This window comes from Medicago sativa, chromosome 2 (genome assembly GCF_051527215.1).
Source record: "Medicago sativa cultivar Bolivia chromosome 2, Bolivia_mono, whole genome shotgun sequence".
Classification (NCBI taxonomy): domain Eukaryota; kingdom Viridiplantae; phylum Streptophyta; class Magnoliopsida; order Fabales; family Fabaceae; genus Medicago; species Medicago sativa.
Genome location: NC_140750.1, coordinates 60,924,181 through 60,948,063, shown reverse-complemented (window position 1 = coordinate 60,948,063; position 23,883 = coordinate 60,924,181). Strand labels below are relative to the sequence as shown.

The 23,883-nt window shown below is 35.0% G+C and overlaps 1 non-coding gene across 1 annotated transcript; it reads right to left on the bottom strand.

Annotated features, from left to right (window-relative positions):
* Positions 1-2,056: 2,056 nt before the first annotated feature.
* Positions 2,057-2,163, bottom strand: LOC146949355 (small nucleolar RNA R71). Its single transcript, XR_015029551.1, has one exon. It is a non-coding gene; the product is annotated as a small nucleolar RNA R71 (small nucleolar RNA).
* Positions 2,164-23,883: the final 21,720 nt, after the last annotated feature.

Below are 23,883 nucleotides of genomic sequence, written 5' to 3'. Positions count from 1 at the left end.
TTCGGTATTTTAAGGGTACGATTTGTCAATTATACCCTTTGTCAATTACTCTTATCTATTTCAATAAAACTAATTAATGTTATCTATTTGAAAAACTAAAGTTTGTTTTTTGTTTGTTTTTTTCTTAAACAAAGTTTGTTTGTTTTTTTTTTATTAAAGAAAGTTTGTTTCTTGTTAATTATTGATGACATGCTGTCATTACGTAATTTTTAGGACTTATTTTGGCATTTTGATAGAGTTCTAAGCAACATTAAGTGTCCAGGAGCAGTTAAAAGCATCAAAATTGGAAGAACTGGAATGAAGCCATCGTACTGCGATTTTGGAATCGCAATGCGATTTCTTGAAGTCAGAGAGCATATTTTTGAAGGTGCTGGATCGCAATACGATCCAGCCAATCGTAATACGATTTCAAGAAGGGCTTTAAAGGAAATTAGGGTTTAAAGTACCAATCGTGGTACGATTTGTGCCATCGTGGTACGATTTTGGGCGATCAGAACTTGCCTATTTAAGCTGAAGTCAGTCTCAAACAAAGGGGATTACGATTTTGGAGAGCTAAAGTGCGATTTTAACACCCAGAAGGCTGCAGCGGAGAGGATTTCATCATCTCTAACCCAGTTTATGTATGTTTTAATTCTTCCATTGATTATGCTATTTGTAAACTCAATTATGAGTAGCTAAATCTCGTAGAGATTAGGTCGGAGATGAATGCTGTGAAACTCTATTGTTTATTAATGAATTTCTAGTCTTTATTCAATTCAATTGTTCTTAATGCTTTTTATATCCTGATCAAATATAAACATGATTTTGTGAGATCGAATGACTACTGACCATAGCTTTCGACTTAGACCTAATTGAATTGTTCTGATAAACATGGTTAGTCTAGGAATAAATAATCGTTTGTTAGTGATATTAGGTTAACGTTCATAAAACCTTCAAGGATTATTAGACCACCTAAGGAATTAGGGGCTGTAGTTTAAGAAGAGGGTCCTAACTCAAGGGATTGATTAGGGCTAATTTGTTAACTATCGTGAAACTAGAAAATCATTAGTAATAATAGGTGCAGTAACCAATTAGGGAAAACATAGAGGATTCGAAGACCTGATCTCATCTCTCTCCATATTTTCTTAATCAAATCTTATTCTTTTAATTGATTTCTTAAAATCAAACCAAATCTACTGCCTAGTGGCAAAACAAAATAAACTTTTATATATCCTATTTTTATAACGCAATTGAATTATTGAAGTTAAAAACAGTCCTCGTGGGATCGATATTTTTACTACTTCGATAGTATTTGGTGCACTTGCCAGAGATCTATCAAGTTTTTGGCGCCGTTGCCGGGGACTGTTGAATTATTTCAACAAGGCAATTACGTTATAATTTAGGGTTTTTGCAATTTAAATTTCTGTTTTTTTATTTTTATTTTTCTGTTTTCATATTCACTTGATTACTCTGCGTTGTGCAGTGCTACTAAGGTATTTTGCTGTTTATGCGAGGTAAACAGAGCTCAGACGACTTAGAGTACGATCCGGAAATTGAAAGGACTGCTAGAGCACTTCGGAAAGCTGTCCGGTCGCAAAGGTTAGCTCAGTCTGTTCCACCGGGTGTTCGAGAACAAATACCGGAGTCACTCTCAACTGAATCTGAAACATCTGCTTCTCCTAAATCTGTTATCATGGGAGAACCTGCACCAAGACCTAAGCTAGGAGACTACGGGTTAGCCACTCATCGCGGTCAACTGACCCACACTTTTCAACCAGCTAACCCCGTAGCTTTCGACATCAAGACAATTGTCCTCAACGGTTTGAGGGACAAGCAATTCGATGGGACTGAAGCTATGAGTCCTCATGAACACTTGAGCCGCTTTGCTGAAACTTGTGAGTTTTGTGTGCAACCAGCCACCGTGACTTAAGCACAAAAGAAGCTAAGGCTGTTTCCTTTCACTTTGACGGGAAGAGCGAAAGATTGGTTGCTAACAATACCAAACGGGACTGTCCAAACATGGGAAGAGTTAGAGCTGAAGTTCTTGGAGAAATATTTCCCTATGTCTAAGTATTGGGACAAGAAGATGGAGATCTCTAACTTCAAGCAAGGAGAAGGTGAATCATTGTATGATGCTTGGGAGCGATTTAACTTACTTCTTAAGAGATGCCCGAATCATGAGTTCACCGAGAAACAATACCTCCAAATCTTCACTGAGGGGGTAACACCAAACACTAGAATGTTCTTAGATGCTTCCGCGGGAGGTAGTCTCAAGAGCAAAACTGATCATGAAGTTCAAGCTCTAATTGAAAACATGACTGGCAATGAGTATCGTGATCAAGCTAAGAAGAAAGAAAGAGGAGTGTTTGGGGTAAGTGAGCAAACTGCTATCCTTGCTAACCAAGCAGCTATGAACAAACAAATCGAAGCTCTAACTAAGGAGTTTCAAGGCTTCACTTTGGCTCATAAGCAACAACAAGTAGCTGCAATCAAGTGTGACTTATGTGGTGAAGAACATCCCAACGGTGAATGTGTTCCAGAAGGATCAAATGAAGAAGCTAACTTCATGGGAGGTTATCAAAGGCAGAATCAATGCTACAATTCAGGCATCAATAAGCATCCAAATCTAAGCTACTCAAACAACAATGCTTTGAACTCTCAGATGCTCACTCCTCCTCAACAACAACAAAGGAAGCCATCAGCTCTTGAGGAAACTATGATGAACTTCATGAAGATGACTCAAGGCAACTTTGAAGAGATGAAGAAGAGTCAAGAAGCTGAAAGAAAGAACAATGAAGCTTCTAGGAAGATGCTTGAAACTCAACTGGGGCAATTAGCTAAGCAATTGGCTGAACAAAGTAAAGGCGGATTCTCAGGTAACACTAAAGACAACCCTAAGAATGAGTCTTGTAATGCTATTGAATTGAGGAGCAAAAAGGTTTTGACACCTTTAGTTCCAAAAGCTCCAAAGAAGGTTGATGATGTAGTTGAGGTGGAGGAGAATGATGTAGTTGAAAAAAATGATGAGGGTGTAGTTGAAAAAGAAAATGATCATGGAGTAGTTGAAAACGAAAGGAAGAAAAAAATAGAGGGAGAAAAAAGTGAGAAGTTAATTGATGAAGATTCAATCTTGAGGAAGTCGAAGAGTCAAATTCTGAAAGATGGAGACAAACCACAGGTTATTCCATCATATGTGAAGCTTCCATACCCTCACCTTTCAAAGAAGAAAGAAAAGGATGAAGGTCAATTCAAGAAGTTCATGCAACTTTTCTCACAACTTCAGGTGAATATTCCTTTCGGCGAAGCTCTTGATTAAATGCCGTTATATGCTAAGTTCATGAAAGACTTGTTGACTAAACGAAGGAAGCCTAAGGATGATGAGAACATATCACTTTCTGAGAATTGTAGTGCTATTCTTCAAAAGAAGCTGCCACCTAAGTTGAAGGATCCTGGAGCTTTTACTATCCCTTGTTCAATTGGACCGGTAGACATTGGAAGAGCTTTATGTGACTTGGGAGCAAGTATCAATCTGATGCCTCTTTCAATGATGAAGAAGCTTAAGTGTGGGGAACCAAAACCAACAAGAATGACCATTACTTTAGCTGATCGGTCAATCTCTTATCCTTTCGGTGTGCTTGAGGATGTGCTAGTCAAGGTTAATGACTTGGTGTTTCCAGCAGATTTTGTGATCTTAGATATGGCTGAAGATGAGGATATGCCACTCATTCTAGGAAGACCTTTCCTTGCAACGGGCCGTGCTTTGATTGATATTGAGAAAGGAGAGTTAATGTTGAGATTCCATAAGGAGCAGGTAGTTTTCAATATCTTTGAGGCCATGAAGCACAAAGATGAAAATCCCAAGTGTTACCGGATTGACATTGTTGAAGAAATAGTTAAAGATGACTCTTGTGAACATCAACCAACACACCCTCTTGAACGTGCAATTGTGAATTCTATAGCAAAAGGTGGAGATGATGAAGATCTTGAAGTAAGTGAGTGTGTTAAGCAACTGGAAGAAAGCAAGCAAGAGTTGGGTCCGGTAAAAATAGAAGAATTAATGGGTAAGTACTCTATGGATGCTCCTATTTTGAGTGGAGAAGGAGAGAAAAATCCAGAATTAAAAGAACTCCCTTCTCACTTGAAATATGTTTTTCTCACTAAGGATGCCTCTAAACCAGTAATCATCAGCAATACCTTGACACCTTTGGAAGAAGAAAAATTAATGAGGGTGTTAAGAGACAATCAAGGAGCTTTGGGGTGGAACATTTCTGATTTGAAGGGTATTAGTCCAGCTTATTGCATGCATAAAATACACATGGAGGCTGAATACAAACCGGTGGTTCAACCTCAAAGGAGACTTAACCCAACAATGAAGGAAGTGGTGAAGAAAGAGGTGCTGAAGTTACTAGATGCAGGTATGATCTACCCTATCTCAGATAGCTCATGGGTAAGTCCAGTTCATGTGGTACCCAAGAAAGGAGGAATGACGGTGGTAGCAAATGAAAAAAATGAATTGATACCTACCCGCACCGTCACTGGTTGGAGAATGTGTATAGACTACCGGAGGTTGAATACCGCAACAAGAAAGGACCACTTTCCATTACCATTCATGGATCAAATGATTGAGAGATTGGCTGGCCAAGCCTTTTATTGCTTCTTGGATGGGTATTCAGGGTATAATCAAATTGCAGTGGCTCCGGAGGATCAAGAAAAGACTGCTTTCACTTGTCCATTTGGAGTGTTTGCTTATCGAAGGATGCCCTTTGGGCTGTGTAATGCACCGGCAACCTTTCAAAGGTGCATGCTTTCCATCTTCTCTGATATGATAGAGAAGAACATTGAGGTATTTATGGACGACTTTTCTGTTTTTGGTAAGTCTTTTGATCAATGCTTGTTCCATTTAAATGCTGTACTTAAAAGATGCACCGAAACTAACCTTGTTTTGAATTGGGAAAAATGTCATTTTATGGTAACTGAATGTATAGTTTTGGGGCATAAAATAAGTGCTAAAGGCATTGAGGTGGACCAAGCCAAGATAGAGGTTATAGAGAAACTTCCTCCACCCATCAATGTTAAAGGAGTGAGGAGTTTCTTGGGGCATGCCGGTTTCTATCGGCGGTTCATAAAAGACTTTTCTAAAATTTCCAAACCCCTCTGTAACCTCTTGGTCAAAGAAAATGAGTTTAATTTTGATTCTGAATGTCTAAATGCTTTTTCTTTGATTAAAAACAAGTTGGTGACTGCACCAATAATCATTGCACCCGATTGGGATTTACCTTTTGAACTTATGTGTGATGCAAGTGATTATGCTGTTGGTGCAGTCCTAGGCCAACGCAAGAACAAATTTTTTCATGCAATTTACTATGCAAGCAAGGTTTTAAATGAAAATCAAGTTAACTATTCCACAACTGAAAAGGAATTGCTTGCGGTAATCTTTGCATTGGAAAAATTTCGTTCTTATCTAATAGGCTCCAAAGTCATTGTTTTTACAGATCATGCAGCTCTCAAATATCTCTTAACTAAAGGGATTCAAAGCCTCGACTGTTGAGGTGGATCCTATTATTGCAAGAATTTGATCTTGAAATTCGTGACAAGAAGGGAGTCGAGAACGTGGTAGCTGACCACCTCTCAAGGTTGGAGAATGATGAGGTGACAAAGAAGGAGAAGGCCTTCAAGGCCGAGTTCCCCGATGAACAGCTGTTTGCTATTGGAGAAAGACCTTGGTTTGCTGACATGGCAAACTTTAAGGCCGGCAACATAGTTCCTGATGATCTGACCTACCCTCAGAGGAAAAAGTTCTTCAAAGATGCAAACCACTACTTGTGGGATGACCCGTATCTGTTTAAGGTAGGTACTGACGGTTTGATTAGACGTTGTGTTGCAGGTGAGGAAGCACATAGTATCATGTGGCACTGCCATAGCTCAGCTTATGGAGGCCACCACAGTGGAGAAAGAACAGCTGCAAAAATTTTGCAAAGTGGATTCTGGTGGCCCACCCTTTTCAAAGATTGCCACGACTTTGTCACAAGATGTGACAGATGCCAAAGGACAGGTAACATATCAAAGAGGAATGAAATGCCCCTAAAAGGAATCATTGAAGTTGAACCATTTGATTGTTGGGGTATTGATTTTATGGGACCATTCCCTTCCTCTTACTCTTATCTCCATATTCTAGTCTGTGTTGATTATGTCACAAAGTGGGTTGAAGCGATACCATGTGTTGCTAATGATGCCAAAACGGTTGTCAACTTCCTTCAAAAGAATATTTTCACTAGGTTTGGAACCCCTAGAGTATTGATCAGTGATGGGGGGAAGCATTTTTGCAATAATTTTCTTGAAAATATGCTCAAAAAGTATAACATTAAGCACAAAGTTGCAACTCCCTATCACCCACAAACTAGTGGTCAAGCAGAGGTTTCAAACCGACAGCTGAAACAGATTCTGGAGAAGACAGTTGCGTCAAATAGGAAAGATTGGTCTAGGAAATTAGATGACGCACTGTGGGCATATAGGACAGCCTTTAAGACCCATCTTGGGTTCTCACCCTATCAGTTAGTCTATGGGAAGGCATTTCATCTTCCAGTTGAGCTAGAACATAAAGCTTATTGGGCCATTAAGGCCTTAAGTTTTGATCAAGTGGCCGCTGGTAAGAAAAGAATTTTGAAACTTAATGAACTTGAGGAGATGAGGCTTAGAGCGTATGAAAATGCGCTCATCTATAAAGCCAGGACAAAAAGGTATCATGACAAAAACTTAGTGTCTAGGGATATTAACTGTGGACAACTAGTTTTGTTGTATAATTCCAGGTTGAAGCTGTTTCCTGGGAAGCTCAAGTCAAAATGGTCTGGACCATTCTTGGTCAAAAGTGTGTCACCATATGGAGTTGTTGAACTAGTGACACCTGAAGGAGATCGAAGTTTCAAAGTAAATGGACAAAGAGTTAAACCATACCTAGGTGGCGACCTACCAAAAGGAAGGGTGGCACTCATTCTGAAGGACCTCTGAGAATCCTTAGCAGTCAAGCTAGTGACGATAAAGAAGCGCTGAGTGGGAGGCAACCCACTAGATTTACTTTGTTTTCAATTTATTTTCTTTATTTTCTTTTTAATGTCAAAGTCCATTGAACTTATTTCCCTATTGTAATTGCTCCTGCACTTGTTTATTATTAATGAATTTGTTTTGTTTCATGTGACCTATTCCAGTTTAGTAACAGTTGTTTGATGAAACAGTATTCCAAAAGTTCAAAAGGAGGGGTGACTTGATTCAAAGGCGAAGTGTACGACGTTGCTAGGTAGTCACATACTCCCAGAAATCTCAGCCATAAGGTTCATTGCCAAATCTTGTTTTTCAATTTACTTATATTTAGATTAGTTTTCCATGCAACTACATTTCTAGAACTTGCATTGTTTCTCTATTATTGATTGGTCTTTGTCATATGCACACTGAGGCAAAAGTGCTTGGTCCTGTGAGCCTTTTTGAAGCCTACCCTGATTTTAATTGTTATATATTATCCATTTCTTAGCCAATTTGAGCCGGTAGGATTAGAACTTTTTGTTCGGTGACAAACTACATTACAAGCCTAGAGACCTTTAGGACTTGTCCCTTAATGTATTTTCTGAGTTAAGGCATTGTAGGATGTTGCTAAAGATTAAGTTTGGGGTTGCTATTGGAATTTGCAACCAATTAAGTTTGGGGTGGGGGTACTAGAGAATAAGAGAACAAAAATGAATGAATATGAAATTGTCATGCAAAATACACAAAAATGGTGTATCAAAAAAAAAAAAATTTGAATGATGAAAAAGGGACAAAACATTGAAAATCCGAGTAACTTCAAACTCGATTGTCCCTAAATGTTAAAAATGTTCTCTAGTACCTTTGCATTGATTGTATTTCCACAAGGTGATATGATTGAGGGATTGAATTTTGTGTTTTAACTTCCGTAGGAATGCCTAACTCAAATTTTGTGTAGCCTACTTATCCAAATATATCCCACCTTTCACCTAAGCCCCGTTATAACCCTAAAGACCTCAAAAGTGTGTAATGATATTGACTTTGATTGATATTTAGAAACTTTTCAAGCGTATGGTAATATGTAGACCTGCATGTCGACTGGTAGAACCCTATTTCAATTTGATGCGAGGAGTTGTGAATTGGTGGATGCGAACAAGTCAAACTAGCTCATCTTTAGCTAGAAGGAGAATGAACTTTTGGGTACTATCGTTTTCTCAGGTAACTGTTATTTTACAGTCGTTTGTCACTGTTGCAAGCAAATTCCTTGAGGACAAGGAATGGTTTAAGTTTGGGGTTGTGATGACATGTTGTCATTACGTAATTTTTAGGACTTATTTTGACATTTTGATAGAGTTCTAAGCAACATTAAGTGTCCAGGAGCAGTTAAAAGCATCAAAATTGGAAGAACTGGAATGAATCCATCGTACTGCGATTTTGGAATCGCAATGCGATTTCTTGAAGTCAGAGAGCATGTTTTTGAAGGTGCTGGATCGCAATACGATCCAGCCAATCGTAATACGATTTCAAGAAGGGCTTTAAAGGAAATTAAGGTTTAAAGTACCAATCGTGGTACGATTTGTGCCATCGTGGTACGATTTTGGGCGATCAGAACTTGCCTATTTAAGCTGAAGTCAGTCTCAAACAAAGGGGATTACGATTTTGGAGAGCTAAAGTGCGATTTTAACACCCAGAAGGCTGCAGCGGAGAGGATTTCATCATCTCTAACCCAGTTTATGTATGTTTTAATTCTTCCATTGATTATGCTATTTGTAAACTCAATTATGAGTAGCTAAATCTCTTAGAGATTAGGTCGGAGATGAACCTATGTAACCCTAATTGATCATATGTTGCTGTGAAACTCTATTGTTTATTAATGAATTTCTAGTCTTTATTCAATTCAATTGTTCTTAATGCTTTTTATATCCTGATCAAATATAAACATGATTTTGTGAGATCGAATGACTACTGACCAAAACTTTCGACTTAGACCTAATTGAATTGTTCTGATAAACATGGTTAGTCTAGGAATAGATAATCGTTTGTTAGTGATATTAGGTTAACGTTCATAAAACCTTCAAGGATTATTAGACCACCTAAGGAATTAGGGGCTGTAGTTTAAGAAGAGGGTCCTAACTCAAGGGATTGATTAGGGCTAATTTGTTAACTATCGTGAAACTAGAAAATCATTAGTAATAATAGGTGCAGTAACCAATTAGGGGAAACATAGAGGATTCGAAGACCTGATCTCATCTCTCTCCATATTTTCTTAATCAAATCTTATTCTTTTAATTGATTTCTTAAAATCAAACCAAATCTACTGCCTAGTGGCAAAACAAAATAAACTTTTATATATCCTATTTTTATAACGCAATTGAATTATTGAAGTTAAAAACAGTCCTCGTGGGATCGATATTTTTACTACTTCGATAGTATTTGGTGCACTTGCCAGAGATCTATCAATTATCTTCAAATTTAAACAAAATTTTGTTACAAACAATGATTCCAAAAAGAGTTAAAATTCTATAAATAAGATGAGTAACAATTGTTAAAAATTTCAAATGCAAAGTAAAAAACTCCATGAATGTTCTAAAGGAAGAAAAAGTGGAAGACTCATTGGAACGGCTGATGAGAGGTGAAGAGGGAGAAATATATAGTTGAAAACTCATTTGACAACAAGATACAAGAACAAGAACAGGATGACAATTAAAAAGATGTGCACAATATTTAGAAAATTGACAATTGTTTGTTATGTGAGAGAGTTTAAAAAAATAGGAATTTGTTGAAGAAAAAGATAATAACCGACGATTGTTTGTTACGAGAGAAAGATAACATATTAAATTTATTGAAAAAATAAAGTATGTACAAAAAACTAGAAAATTTATTGGTGGATTAAAATTAGAATATAATAAACAAAGTTGTTTGGGCTCCAGTGGTAAGGAGCTCCTTCCAAGGACGTACCTGAAAAATACCTGGTTCAATTCCCAGGGGAAACAACGCTTGATCAGTGCGCAAAAAAAATAATATAATAAGAAGAAAATGTGAAAAAAATACACATAGTTAATTTGATCTTAATTTTCTGAAAAAACAATTAAAAAGAAACGGATGAAGTACTAATAAAATAAGACACTTATTAAGAAGTTTAAAAATGAGATTTTATTTTTCTGGAATTCCATTGTAACGGAGGGAGTACATCTGGTTGTGTAAGAACCACGATGAAATAAATTAAGAAAAATTATTTGTATCGAGCTAGATGGAATACAACAACTTCCCACCTCCAGACAGAACAAACTTAAGTGTTAACCATCTATATTAAATATAATTAAGGCTTAATAGGTCATTGGTCTTCTAATTAATTTTTCAGTTTTATTTTGGTCGCATAATTAATAAAGCTCATGTCTTGGTCCCTCAAGTTTGCCTCCGCTAGTTAAATAAATCATGACTGTTAAGTTTAATCTCAAATGTCTATGATGAACCAACCTTAAGAGTTGTCCACCATAAATCCTATTAATTATTTTAATTTAAATTGTTTGATCTTTTTTATTAAAAGAGGACCCCTATATACTGCATGTCTACTGTATCTTACAATGAACCAACAACATCTAACTTTATATCCCATTCTTCATCTTCTTCCTTCCCCCATTCATCACCTTCATAAAAAAAATTCAGAAAAATTCCATAAAACACAACCAACATAAACCAATCAAAAAACATTAATGACATAACTATTTTCTCTCAAAACACATAAATCTTTCAACCCTTAAATCATTGGCAACATGTTTTTTGTGTTATAAATTGTGGGTTTTTGATTATTCTGAAATTTTGTTTGTTGTTGCCAATGATTTAAGAGTTGAAAGATTTATGTGTTTTGAGAGAAAATAATTATGTCACTAATGTTTTTCGATTGGTTTATGTTGGTTGTGTTTTCTGAAATTTTTCTGATTTTTTTTTATGAAGGTGATGAATGGGGGGAAGGAAGAAGATGAAGAATGGGATATAAAGTTAGATTGTGTTAGTTCATCGTAAGATACAATAGAGGTGCTTTTTTCACGGTCTTGTTCTTTAAAACACTTTCAAGTAGAGGTGCTTTTTTCAAAACTGGGCAACGCTGGGGAGGGTAGTTAGAGAGATCATCCATCAACCTATTCTGACTGTTATCATTACTTGTTTCGATAATTGGCAATTTATTCTGACTATTATCAACCAAATTCAACCTCGGTCACATGGAGTTCAAGTGGAACCTCTTTGGATGCAATCTTTGCTAGAATATCATCATTGTAATCTTCAATTTGCTCCTCTTATAGATCAGCCTGTTATCCCAAAATAGTGGTATCTGTTGTATCCACTTGAGAGTCATCGTTTGGAATACTAATTACCAAATGGCTCGAATTATTATGTGGTTGCATCTTGGAGGGAGATTCAACTTCCACCATTTCCGGTGGCACTTGCTCAAGAAAAAAAACGATAACCATCCCTCCATTTACTTGTCTGATTCCCCTTGCAACTCCGACAATAGCACAAAATGCCGGAGTCTTTAATCATGCCTTGTAACTCCTTTTCTCCCCGTTTATGCGCCTACATCATTTACGAATAAAATCATATCACACTAATGCACCACAAGAAAAAAAAATCCTAACATCATTCACAATTTCACAAACCAGACCAAAATAAAAAAAGTTCAAAACAATATACCTTCTGTCCCTTGACATATCTCACTTTCAATCCCTCCATAATCCCATTATCAAGAAGATCCTTCAGCTTGATAGGAAACCTCTTACCAAGCTTGCCCAATTTCATCGGAGTCGGAGTCCCCATAATCAGCGAAACCCTGGAAACCCCATTTTCATTTTCAACAACATTAGCAAGGGAATTTGTATATAACTCACCACTAATTAGTGCGCCTGACTCGTTCATTACTGCATCATCACCACTAATAGTAGTGGAATTGATCATCACCACTAATAGTTGTTTTTGAGGTTATATTGCGACCCTCTCGAGAATAAGTTAAAAAATAACTTATTCTATAACCCATAACTACCCTATCACTCATAATCACTTAATGGAAAATATAAACTTTTCCTCTTACCTTAACCTTCAAAAGCAACCTTAATCTTCACTTTAATCTCCCTTTTGAGCTTCCCCCCAAGTTAGATCTCCTTTTCTCTTGAATTCTCATCTTCTACCTCTTTTTCTCACTTTCTCTCTCTATGTCTCTTTTATGAGCTCTTAACCCTATTTTCACAAAGACTATTCTCTTATATACTCTTGGGCTTAGTCACACTCACTAATGGACTTAGTAACTTTCTACCACTCATAAAATGCTACTACACAGTTACTTCATTAAAACCCTCACTATTACTCGTACACCACTATTTTATTAATTACCCTAAGTTACTACTATTTTCATAAAATAACTCTCCATACCCAAAAGTACTAAGATATACTTAATATCTCTAAAATCCAAATAATCAGTAAATACAACACATCAAACAGTTAAATAATAAATAAAACAATTAAATAAATAAAATCCTAAAATCGGGTCGTTACAGATAATATTTATAAATCAAGTAAAAAATTTATCCTTTATAAAATACTTAAGAATAGAAGAAAAGCATAAAAAATATCGAATAGATGAATTATGTAACGTATTACTCATTGAAATAAAATCAATTATTCAAAATCAACTACAATAGATCAAAAAGATTATATATTAATTTCATAAATATTAAAAATTAACACAAAATCGTGTATTTGTTCAGGGTTACCTTTTTCTCATATTTAATCAAAGAACTCACCGATTTGTCGTGGATGTTCCAAAAACAAACAATATAGAGGCAAGTACTATCACGGAAGACGTAGAAGTACAAGACAACATCATTGATTTACATTCAATCTAGCATAAAATAGTAGCCCGTCAGTCAGATTTCGTTGCCTCATTGTAGATCTAGCAGAGAACAAAAAACACAAGATTATTCAAGAGAAAAGAAGCCAACATCAAAGAATATAGATCAATATATTATAAAATAAAATAAATATCCTTTAATAGAACGTAGACACACACAATTGACTTCCCTGAAATTACAAAGGATGTATCCACGTACATATCACAACCATTTCAGCCATAGATGTAAATACCTCTAAACATCTCTAATATCTAGACGAGTGATTTAGATATATTAAATAGCCAAATGAAAGATAATATGGAGAGTGGGGGAGAGAGACAAAGAGGGAGAATGAAAGAGATAGCGGCCGAACATATAACAATTATGAACTTTTTTTCTTTTGACAAAACAATTATGAACTTAAGAACACATTTATAAAGAGTTCGTAAATGGAGTTCTTAGTGCAATTAGGTTAAGTTTCTTAGTTATATTTTTTAATGTTATGTTAATGGGCTTCATGAGTCCAAGAAATATAGAGGATATATGGGCTCCTTTATTATCTTTACTTTGGACATGACCCACCTTTTTAACTGCATATCCTTTTATTATTATACACTTATATTTGAATATAAGTCTGTACTAAATTATATATTATTTCAAATATTATACTAGTATCATCAAATTAAATATTTTTCGTTGTTTCCTTCTAAAACTATTTTCATTGTTAATTGATAGAACAAAATTTATTGATTAATTTAAAATCAATTAGAATTTCAAGAATAAGAAAAAATTATCCACCGAAATAAAATTTAATAGATTCATTAACATTTTTTATCAATGCATATTCATCAATCCATAAAAATATTATGTTTTTATATAACAACAACAAAGCCTTATCTCACTAAGTGAGTTCGACTGCAAGGATCAAATTACGACATTTTGTTCTATCATAAATCATATTTGGATTCAACTCATTGACCTCTAAATCCTTTCTAATGGTTTTTCTTACATACCCAAACTGATAGAAGTTTGGCAAGTGTACCAAATACTATCGAAGTAGTAAAAATATCGTTCCCACAAGGACTGGTTTTAATCTCAGTAATTCAATTACGTTGTAAAATAGGATGTATAAAAGTTATTTTGATTTGCCACTAGGCAGTTGATTGGTTTGATTGCATAAAAGTAATGACAGAAAATAAAGTTGGTTTGAAGAATAAGAGAGAGATGAGTTTAGGTCTTTCGAATCATCGATGTTCCCCTAATTGATATACTGCACCTATTCTTATGAACGATTCTCTAGTTCCACGATAGTTAACAATATAGTCATAATCAATCCCTTGAGTTAGGACCCTCTTCTAGGATTACAGCCCCTAATTTCTTAGGTGGTCTAATAAACTTTGAAGGTTTAATGCACGTTAACCTAATATCACTAATAAAGGATTATCCATTCCTAGACTAACCATGTTTATTAGAACAATTCAATTAGGTCTAAGTCGAAAGCTAGGGTCAGTAGTCATTCGTTCTCACTAAATCATGTTTATATTTGATCAGGATATAAAAAGCACTAAGAACAATTGAATTAAATAAAAACTAGATTGTCTTTCACAATAAATAGAGTTTCACAGCAACATGGTTCAATTAGGGTTACAAAGAATCATCTCAGAACTAACCTCTAATGGATTTAGCTACTCATAATGGTGTTTAAAAAATAACATAATCATTAGAGGAATCAATACATACATGAACTGGTAAAAGGATGAAGAAATCGCCCTTCTAGCTATCTTGTAGTCTCAAAATCACACTTTGCTCTCTTCAAATCGTAATTGTCTTTAGAATAGACTTCAGCTTAAATAGGCACATAAATTCGCCTAAAATCGTGTCACGTTTTAAGTAAATTGTGACACATTTTCCCTTTAGTAACAAACAGCTAAATTAGGGTTTCAGCAAATCGTGTCACATTTTTGCCATCGTGACACATTTTGCACAATGTCGAATGCATGTTTTGGTCTTCTCAAATCGTGTCACATTTTATGCCAATCGTGACACGTTTTGCTTCTTTGTATTTTCTTCAGTTTTTCCGCTTTTCTTGCTGCTTAAGTTGCCTTGTGAACACCAAAATGTGATCAAATTACATAGAAAATTACGTAATGACGAGATGTCATCACAAACCATCTCATTCTAATTTCTACCAACTTTTCTACCATAGGTGCTACCCCACTATCTTCCTAATGGTGACATTCCCAATCCTATCCCTTCTAGTCTTACCACTCATAATGTGTAACACCCTAATTCTCAACGTTGATTTAATAAATAATGCAAATAAATTTAAACAAAAAGGATGTTGCACATACTCATCAATCATTCATTCGAATAATAAATAATACGTTATATTTCATAATGCGGAAAATACTTCAAAAATATTTCATCAAATAAACATGTATGATTCTCAATCGTCATTGTGGAAAATATCATAATGATTTCAAATACTTAAGATTCTAAAAATTAAACATTCAACGTTTGACCCTAACCCTAGTGTTACATATCAGAGCGCGTGATTATTCGACTACAGAAATAATTAGATAATAGCTACGGAAGTATGTATCCGTCGCCACCTTTTAAACGTTCCGCAAACTAGAGCTCCTCGTCCTAAGTGTCTGTACCCCAAAAGTATAGACATCATAATACACAACAACAACAACAAAGGGGTGAGAATATTAATTGTAACATATATTGGGATACATGAATGTTATATAAATAGGCATAACATCATTTACAACATATTCACAATTCTTCATCAGGTTATACAACATCATTAACACATCATCATTATCATAATTTTTCAGTTTTAACACATTAAAGAAATGCACATATCACGCACAATACATCACATTGACACATATCACATATACCACATATATCACACATACTTCATATACACCTAACATGAGACATACATATATCACACATACTTCCCAGAGCTATATGGATCCCGATACTGGTTTCTAATTAACATTTGTATGTCAGAGTTGTGTTACTGAACATACATACAACATTCGTCATTCAACATGGTTCTAAATATGATATGATGCATGAAGACTCACTAACAACATATAGAAAATACATCAACAACAACAATTCATCTTCACAACATAGTTCTTTTCTTCATTTTACTTATTATAAAACAAGTGCGTCATTCGTCATTATTCAACATTATAAAACATGGTTGTTACTTCATCATTCAACCTTTTACAACATCGTCATTATATAATTACTCGACATCATAATTACTCAATATCGTCCTTAAAACCTATACTCAACATTAACTTTCTTCGTGCACTAAGTGCTTCATCCTAACGACAGCTCTCCATTCTTCGTTCTCAGTTAAGTTTTTGGCTTAAATACACTTTTCACCCCCTATGTTTCAAAAAGTTATGATTTTGGCCCCCTTTAAAAGAAATGGATATTTTGACCACCTAACTTTTGGTCCTCTTTTGATTAGCTGATTTTGATGGAGATTATGACAATTTCTCAGTCTCTGATGGTGTAAACTGTCATGTGGATAGAAAGATGCTGATAAGTGAAGTCCAAACTAGCATGGTGTAAATTTTGGCCCCCCTAAAGAAGGATCCACTTATCAGTTTGGACTCCACTTATTATGTCAGTTTGGACACCATGCAAGTTTGGACTCAACTTATCAGCATCCTTCTATCCCCATGTATGTTTACACCATCAGAGACTGAGAAATTGACATAAAATCAGCTGATCAAAAGAGGGCCGAAAGTTAGTGGGTCAAAATATCCATTTTTTTTAAAGGGGGCCAAAATCGTAATTTTTTGAAACATAAGGGGTGAAAAGTGCATTTAAGCCTAAGTTTTTACATCACCATTGTGGTGACAGCTACCACTTATATTCTCCCTATATAAAACAACATTGCGCCATATTACCTCATTCACTCTTATCATCCTTCATCCATTCTAACTTACGTCATTATCTCTCTAGTGATTCATTATCTTGTCTCATCGCTAACATTATCCCTACATTATTTATTAATTAACACAAAACTTTCTATTCTCATTCTATTTTGTCCTATCAATTCTCTCAACATCATATACCCTCTTAAATCGACCACACTCATGTCATTTTAACCTAAGGTCGTTACTTCATACTTAACTTCTTATCTCTGTCTAGATTTCATCCTAACAATCTCCTTATCGTCATCAATTCTCTAATTCGACCTCACTATTGAACTTGACTCTTCTTCTCTTCAACCTAAAAACTTTCCTACGTTCTCTCTCTTCTTATATACATGTCTCTACAATTACCCTTTACTTTGATTTTCTATTATTTTCACCTTTATTAGTTCATGAATTACCCTCTTACAACTCTCTCTACTTTACCTTCAAGTCTTCCACAACATCATTTATTACGGAGTGCATCATTGCCATATAACATTTATACTATCAAAGTACCCCATCATATTTCAACGCTAACATCTAATTCATCGATTAACATCATATCTACATATCAAATATATAGTTTACATCTCAATTATTTCAATATCATGTTTAGAACACATCCTTCATTAGTTGTATCCTATTATTCTTTTAGGCTCGTTAAGTTTAGGAACATATTTTCATATATAGTTTAATCATTACTATCTTCTATTGTCTTAAGCCACTCTCACAAGTTCATGTTTTGAACTTGTCATTACCTTGAGGTAGTCACTCCTATTTATGCCTAAGCACACTTCTTCATTAGGAATATCTTTTAAGGACCCTTACTTTTACTTGACACGCTAACGTATTGCTTAGACTCACTATCTCTTTCATATTTGTTTTAGAGTCGATAAAAAAAAAGTTGTGCTGCAATTTCCTGAAAAACGCAGCATGACCTAGACGTGGTGTTTAAATAATAACTCAAGTATTAGAGGGAATAATGGACTCAAACCAATGGGTAATTAAATCTAACACACACATCTATAACTTTCATGAAGACTTCCAAACCTAATTCGGAATATAGAGAGGCAGACAAATTGATTTTCCTATATTTGGGGAAATAGGACGACCCTGCTGACCCCTATGTAGTATTTTCACCATATCTTGAGTTCTAGATACTTAACTAGAGTGGCTCCAAAGGCTAGTGAAATATAACATCCTTATCTACAACTTTCATGAATACATAAAATCCTAATTATGAACAGAAAAGTCCTAGTTTATATTTTTGGTGTTCCGTTACAGAAATCGACAAGAGCACGACCCTATTGACCCTTGTATAGTATTTTAATCATATCTAGAATTCTAGACGCTTAAATTGTGTCACTTCAAAGGCTAGTTAAAGATAACATCCTTATCTACAACTTTTATGAAGACATCAAAACCCAGTTCGGAACTTAATCTTGCCAAACCGAGACAGTAAAAAACGCATGGTGACAGCAAAATCGCAGTTCTGTTGCGATTTTATTTTGGGGAATCCTTTTCGACTCAGTTTTTGATCATATACTCTCCAAACTCGACCCTAATCTTCACCCCATTATTACACTATCATTCAAACAGTAATTCTTTGCTAACCTACTGGATTATCCACCCTTTTTAATGCTAAAAAACTCAATTTAAAAACCTAAACAAGTGTTCCTCAATTCTCATCTTTCAACTTCATCTTTTAACTATTTTAGCTTTTTTTAAATTTTTTTTTTATCTTTTAATTTGTTCATCATAAATCTCTCAACACAATCTCATCATAACAACAAAAACATATTAAAATTAAAGACAACCTCCCATCATAGATTAAGTTACCCTAAAGTGCAAAGATTCTCCCCTTACCTCGATGTTTTGCAAATTGATTAATTTCGTTGAATCTCTCCTTGGCCATCTCTTTATGCCTCCTTTCCTCTTAACCATAGTTTTCTTCTTTTGCCTCCGCTATCTTTTTATCTTTTTTGTTGTCACCTTAATTCTCTAATCTTCTCCTCAATTTAGCAAGGGTTTGTTTCTCACTTAATCTTTTTAACATGGTTACTATCCGCATCTCTATTTTGGTTACTATTCTTGTTGTAACTTCTCCGCCTTTCTATTCACACATCCCTCTATTTAAATTATTAAAACACTACTCATCTCACTAACTACACTTCTTTTCTACCAATTTTACTAATCCACCTCTGTTCGCAATCTACTTTCTTATAAACATTATTTTTTTTCCCGCTCTTTAATGACCCAATCAACTGACTGGATAAACCGCAAGTGCTCGATTTACCGATGTAGTAATAAAAAGAGTATAGTTCTGACAGGGAGTTGTTCAATTCAGTTAACTTTAGTTGATGATTAGAAGAGATTAAATTGCAAAGTTGGGGTTTTTAAACGGTAGAAAATAATAATAAAAGGGAGCCTTGGGATTATTGGTTCATCATAATAACGAATCCTTCACAAACAAACCCTTAAACTTATAACTTTATGTTAGACCTAATTTCTAAAGACAAGTTTCTCTTTAGCCTATCACATCTCCTTTCGGTCTCAGTGAGTGTGTTCCTCCAACAACCACACCTATTTTCATGGGTGAGTGCCTTTGGAATCCTTGAAGCTCGAAACTTTATATGTCTCAAGGTTTGCTAGACTATTTTCATGTTTCGCAATCCTTGTATAAATTTACTTCTTCGAATATGAAAACTCCACTTTCGTTTTATGAATTGATATTTGGAATGATGAATTAACAAATTATCAAACCCTCCACTTTCGCTTTTACAGTTTGATAATGGTTAATTCATGTTAAAACGGTGAATTTAGATTAGAAATTAGGGTTACATTAAATTAAGGTTTAAGGCTTGGTTTGATTAGGATTATGTCATTAGACTTATCCAACAATCCCAAGACAAGAGAAGTCTAATCACTCATGTTCATCGTAGACATGGAGAAGAAGAAGAAAAGCATAAAGTAAATAACAATGAAATAAAGAAATAAAGAAAAGAATTTTTATTAAGAAAGACATTTGTCACTTATTGAATTCCAAGAACAAAAGATGATTGTTATTGATAGATGGCTACTCTATTGTCGACTTAAAACCTAAGCAACTATTTACTAGAATGTTCCACAAGAAACCACGAGCTTTTCGGTCAAAACAGGTAGCTTGCACATGAAGCAAAAGCAGCAAAAGTGGCTCTGGAGGGTGGCACGGCCGTGCCAAGTGTTGGCACTGGCCGTGCCAAGCTTCTGACTTTGGGGAATGATATTTTCATCTTCAATCTTCGTATTTTTCACCCGAATCAGCTCCTAGTCCTCTTTCGTTTGCTCCAAGACTCAATCTATCAAATATTCGTTCCTGAAATATAATAATATGCAATTGAAGTAAAATAGCTCAAAAAGGAAATAATACTAAAATAAAATAAACTTAAATCTAAATAAAACAAAACTAAATATTATATAAAAATAACTAATTATTGACTCATCATCAACCCATCCATTTTCTCCTTACCTATTCTCCCAATGAATTCAAATAAATAAATTAATACTATCTAACAATCAATATTAATAATAACAATAATATAATGTTATCTAAAAATAATACTAATAAACTAATATTAAAAATTGGGGTGTTACATCATGCGCAACATCCTCATCTCCACGACACTTACTTGATTCTCGTGTTGGCTTTTAATCACCTAAAACTCCGTACCATACAACATGGTCGGTCTTACCGCTGTCCGGTAAAAGTTTCCTTTCAACTTAAGTGGTACTTTCTTATCCTATAAAACACATGAGGCTCTTCTCAATTTCAATCACTCAACTTGAATACGATGATTTACATTTGCTTCTATTTATCCGTCATTTTGTACTATGTACCTAAGATATTTAAACTGTGTAACTTGGGGTATGGTATGTGTTTTATCTTGGTTTTTCGGGTGTCAAACATTGATTAAGTTTGAACCTTTTTAACCTTTGATATCTCATTTTTTCTTGGGAAGGGAAAAAATAAAAAAAACCCTTGAGAATCGAGGTCCGGGAGTTGTTTTCGCTACGGGAAGGTGTTAGGCACCCATAACGACTATAGTATCCTATAGGAACCGTCTTTACTTTCTACGCGCGCGCTTTTTTTTAAATGCTATTTGAAAAATGATATTTACACCTAAGAGTTCACTAAGTCAAGAATTGGAGGGAGAAGAAGATGTTTGAATTTTGTTTTATTGGACTTGGAGAGGTTTTGGCCTCTTGCCTACATACCCTTTTAAGGGATCAAACTCCATGTAGTTCTCTTCCAAAAAAAAAAAAAATTGTTTTTGTTTTTGTTGGTTGATTTTAAGTTTGAAAAAAGGAATTTTGAAGAATAAGAGAGAGAGGCCTCAAGGGCATAGGATTTTGGAAAATGTGAGGTGTGATTAGTTATTTTGCAAAAGGGTCTAGGTATGATTAAAATTCATTAAGGTTTTTTGTTTAAGAAAGCAAAGGTAAAATTCAATGGGATTTTGATCCCAAAGGTTTCTTTGGAAAATTATTTGAGTGAAGTGGTTCATGTTTCTTGGAAAAGAGAATTTTTCTAAGTATCGTGATTCCTAAGCATACATCTAAAGCATACATTCCCTAGGCATACATCTAAAGCATACATTCCCTAGGCATACATCTAAAGTATCCATGTGATGTGTGTGCATGGGTCGGTGCTTGTGTCCGTGTACATCGTTAGAGTCCATTGTCCTTTACACATGCCCTAGTTTACATTCTATGGTCTTGCAAGAAATTAAAATTGCATGAAGCAAAATACAAAAATCCCTAAATTTTTACATGCTAAGTCTTGTCAAGAGAATTGAAATGCAAGAAATAAAACTAAAGCTAAAGAATGAATTATGCTTATGGAATGTATGAAACATGAAATGAAAGGGGTTAGTAGCACAAGATATAATAGGGTAAGGAAATAAGGCAAGAAAGTGTTAGACAAAAGTGGTAAAATTAACAAGAATAAAGTGTCAAAATACACAAAAATTTTACCATAACTCCTCAATGTGCACATGACCTATAATTCTCTCATCATAGCACTTTTCTAAAGATCTTATTGCCGCCACAATGTGGGGATTATAGGAACATATCCAAGCCAAGAGTTATGACACACTTTTAGGCACATTTGACACTTTATTTTTACAAACAAACATTTACAAGACTTGTAAAACAAGTAAGTCACAAATCAGCACACCAAACAGTAAAATAACCACAAATTCAGAGGCATATACATCATAGAATCACTCATCAAGTAGCACTATCATGTATCAAAGTATTAGAATCAAGAACATAGTAAAAGTTCACAAAATTTTAACAAAACAAGTGAAAATATTAATGAGAAACATCAAATATATTTTTATAGCTTTTAATATGCAAAGATATCACAAAGAACAAGTCTCAAGCATCCATGACATTCACAAGCGTTTTCACACAATCTTTGGAAGCTTTAACAAGATTTTAACAAAATTACAAGTACTAAACTTAACCAAGAAATCCACATTTCCCTTATATTTTTCTAACCAATTTTAACAAGTAAAACTCACTAAGAATCAACAAAAATATCAAGAAAAGCAATAGAATACTTTTTAGGAATTTTTTATCAAAGTTTTTGAACACGTAGGGGTGCAATTATCAAAAAAAATGAAGTGGAGATAGCAAGCAATCAAAGAAAGGACGCAGGAAACACAACCCAAAGCCCAGGCCCAAACCAGAAAGTCCAGGATCCAACTCAGGATGCACCAGGATCGTTGGATTGATCCAAATGGATCAGACCTAAATCCAACGATGGGGGATGCACAGGGATGGACCGGTGTTAGACCGGTCCGGTTCAATTGGCTATAAAAGCCTAAGGGGACCGGTTCACCTCATTCACCTCTTTCAATTCTCTCGTTCTAGTGAGAGAAGCTCTCACTTCTATCTTCCCTTGTTCATCTCTCCACCGCCGGTTTCTGGAATGAAACGGCTGGAGACGATGAAGATTCATCGGAATCTTCATCGTCACCGCCGTGAATTCCAGATTCCGGCAAGACCTAAACTACTCCGATCTGCATGGATCTAGACCCTAACTTGTTCTATTTTTCATGCTGATTACGAATATGAACTTAGTTTTTCAAAATAAACGGTGAATCTTCGTAGATCTACATTTTAGGGTTTCGGTTTCAAAAATTTTCAATCTTTTCAAAGTTTTGTGAAAGAACAAGTCTTAGAACTTGTTAATCTGCTTCGATTCACCGTTTATTTGTGTTTGTAAACCTTCGATGAGCTATTGCGATGAAAACGAAGAAGTTTTTGGTGATTACCTGGTTTTGAGTTGAAGATTCGAACAAAAGATCCTCAAGAATGCTTCAGATTCTTCTGGTAAGTTTGAACCGAAAATAAATCGGTATTCTTCTCTTCTTCTTCTTCACTGGTTCAAAAATTGCTTCGATTCTTCTTCTTCTCTTCTTCAATCTTCTTCTTGTGATCGCCTTGAGCTTGAATTGCAAGAAGATAAGAAAAATATAGTTCGATGATGATGATTCTTTGGTGAATCTCTGAGAACTACTACGAAATTCACTTCAATTTGGTTCAATTTGTGATTCTGGGAACTTAGGGTTTGATGAATTGGGGATGAATTTCTGGGTTTCTTGGTGTTTTTGATCGTAACTGCCAAGAGAGAGAAAATGGAATCTGTTTCTGTGATTGATGATGTGGCGTGTTGTGAATGGGATTGATTGCCCTGTGCATTGATGATATGGCCTTTATATAGGATGCCATGTGTACTTGGTAGCCAATGGACTGTTGACACCTGTCTGGACTTGTAACTAACTCGGCCTTGCTGAGTTTAAGACCTAAGGGCCTTTCTGCAATTATTGAAAATACATGGACCAAAATGCAATAATGGAAAAGGGACTAAAAATGAAATTAAAACATTTGAGGACTAAAATGTAAACTGTCAGAGGACTAAAAAAAACAACTTGAACAACTCAGAGGACTTGAAATGAAAAATGGGGCTAAAATGCAAATAATAAGACTTTGAGGACTGAAATGCAAATAATGAG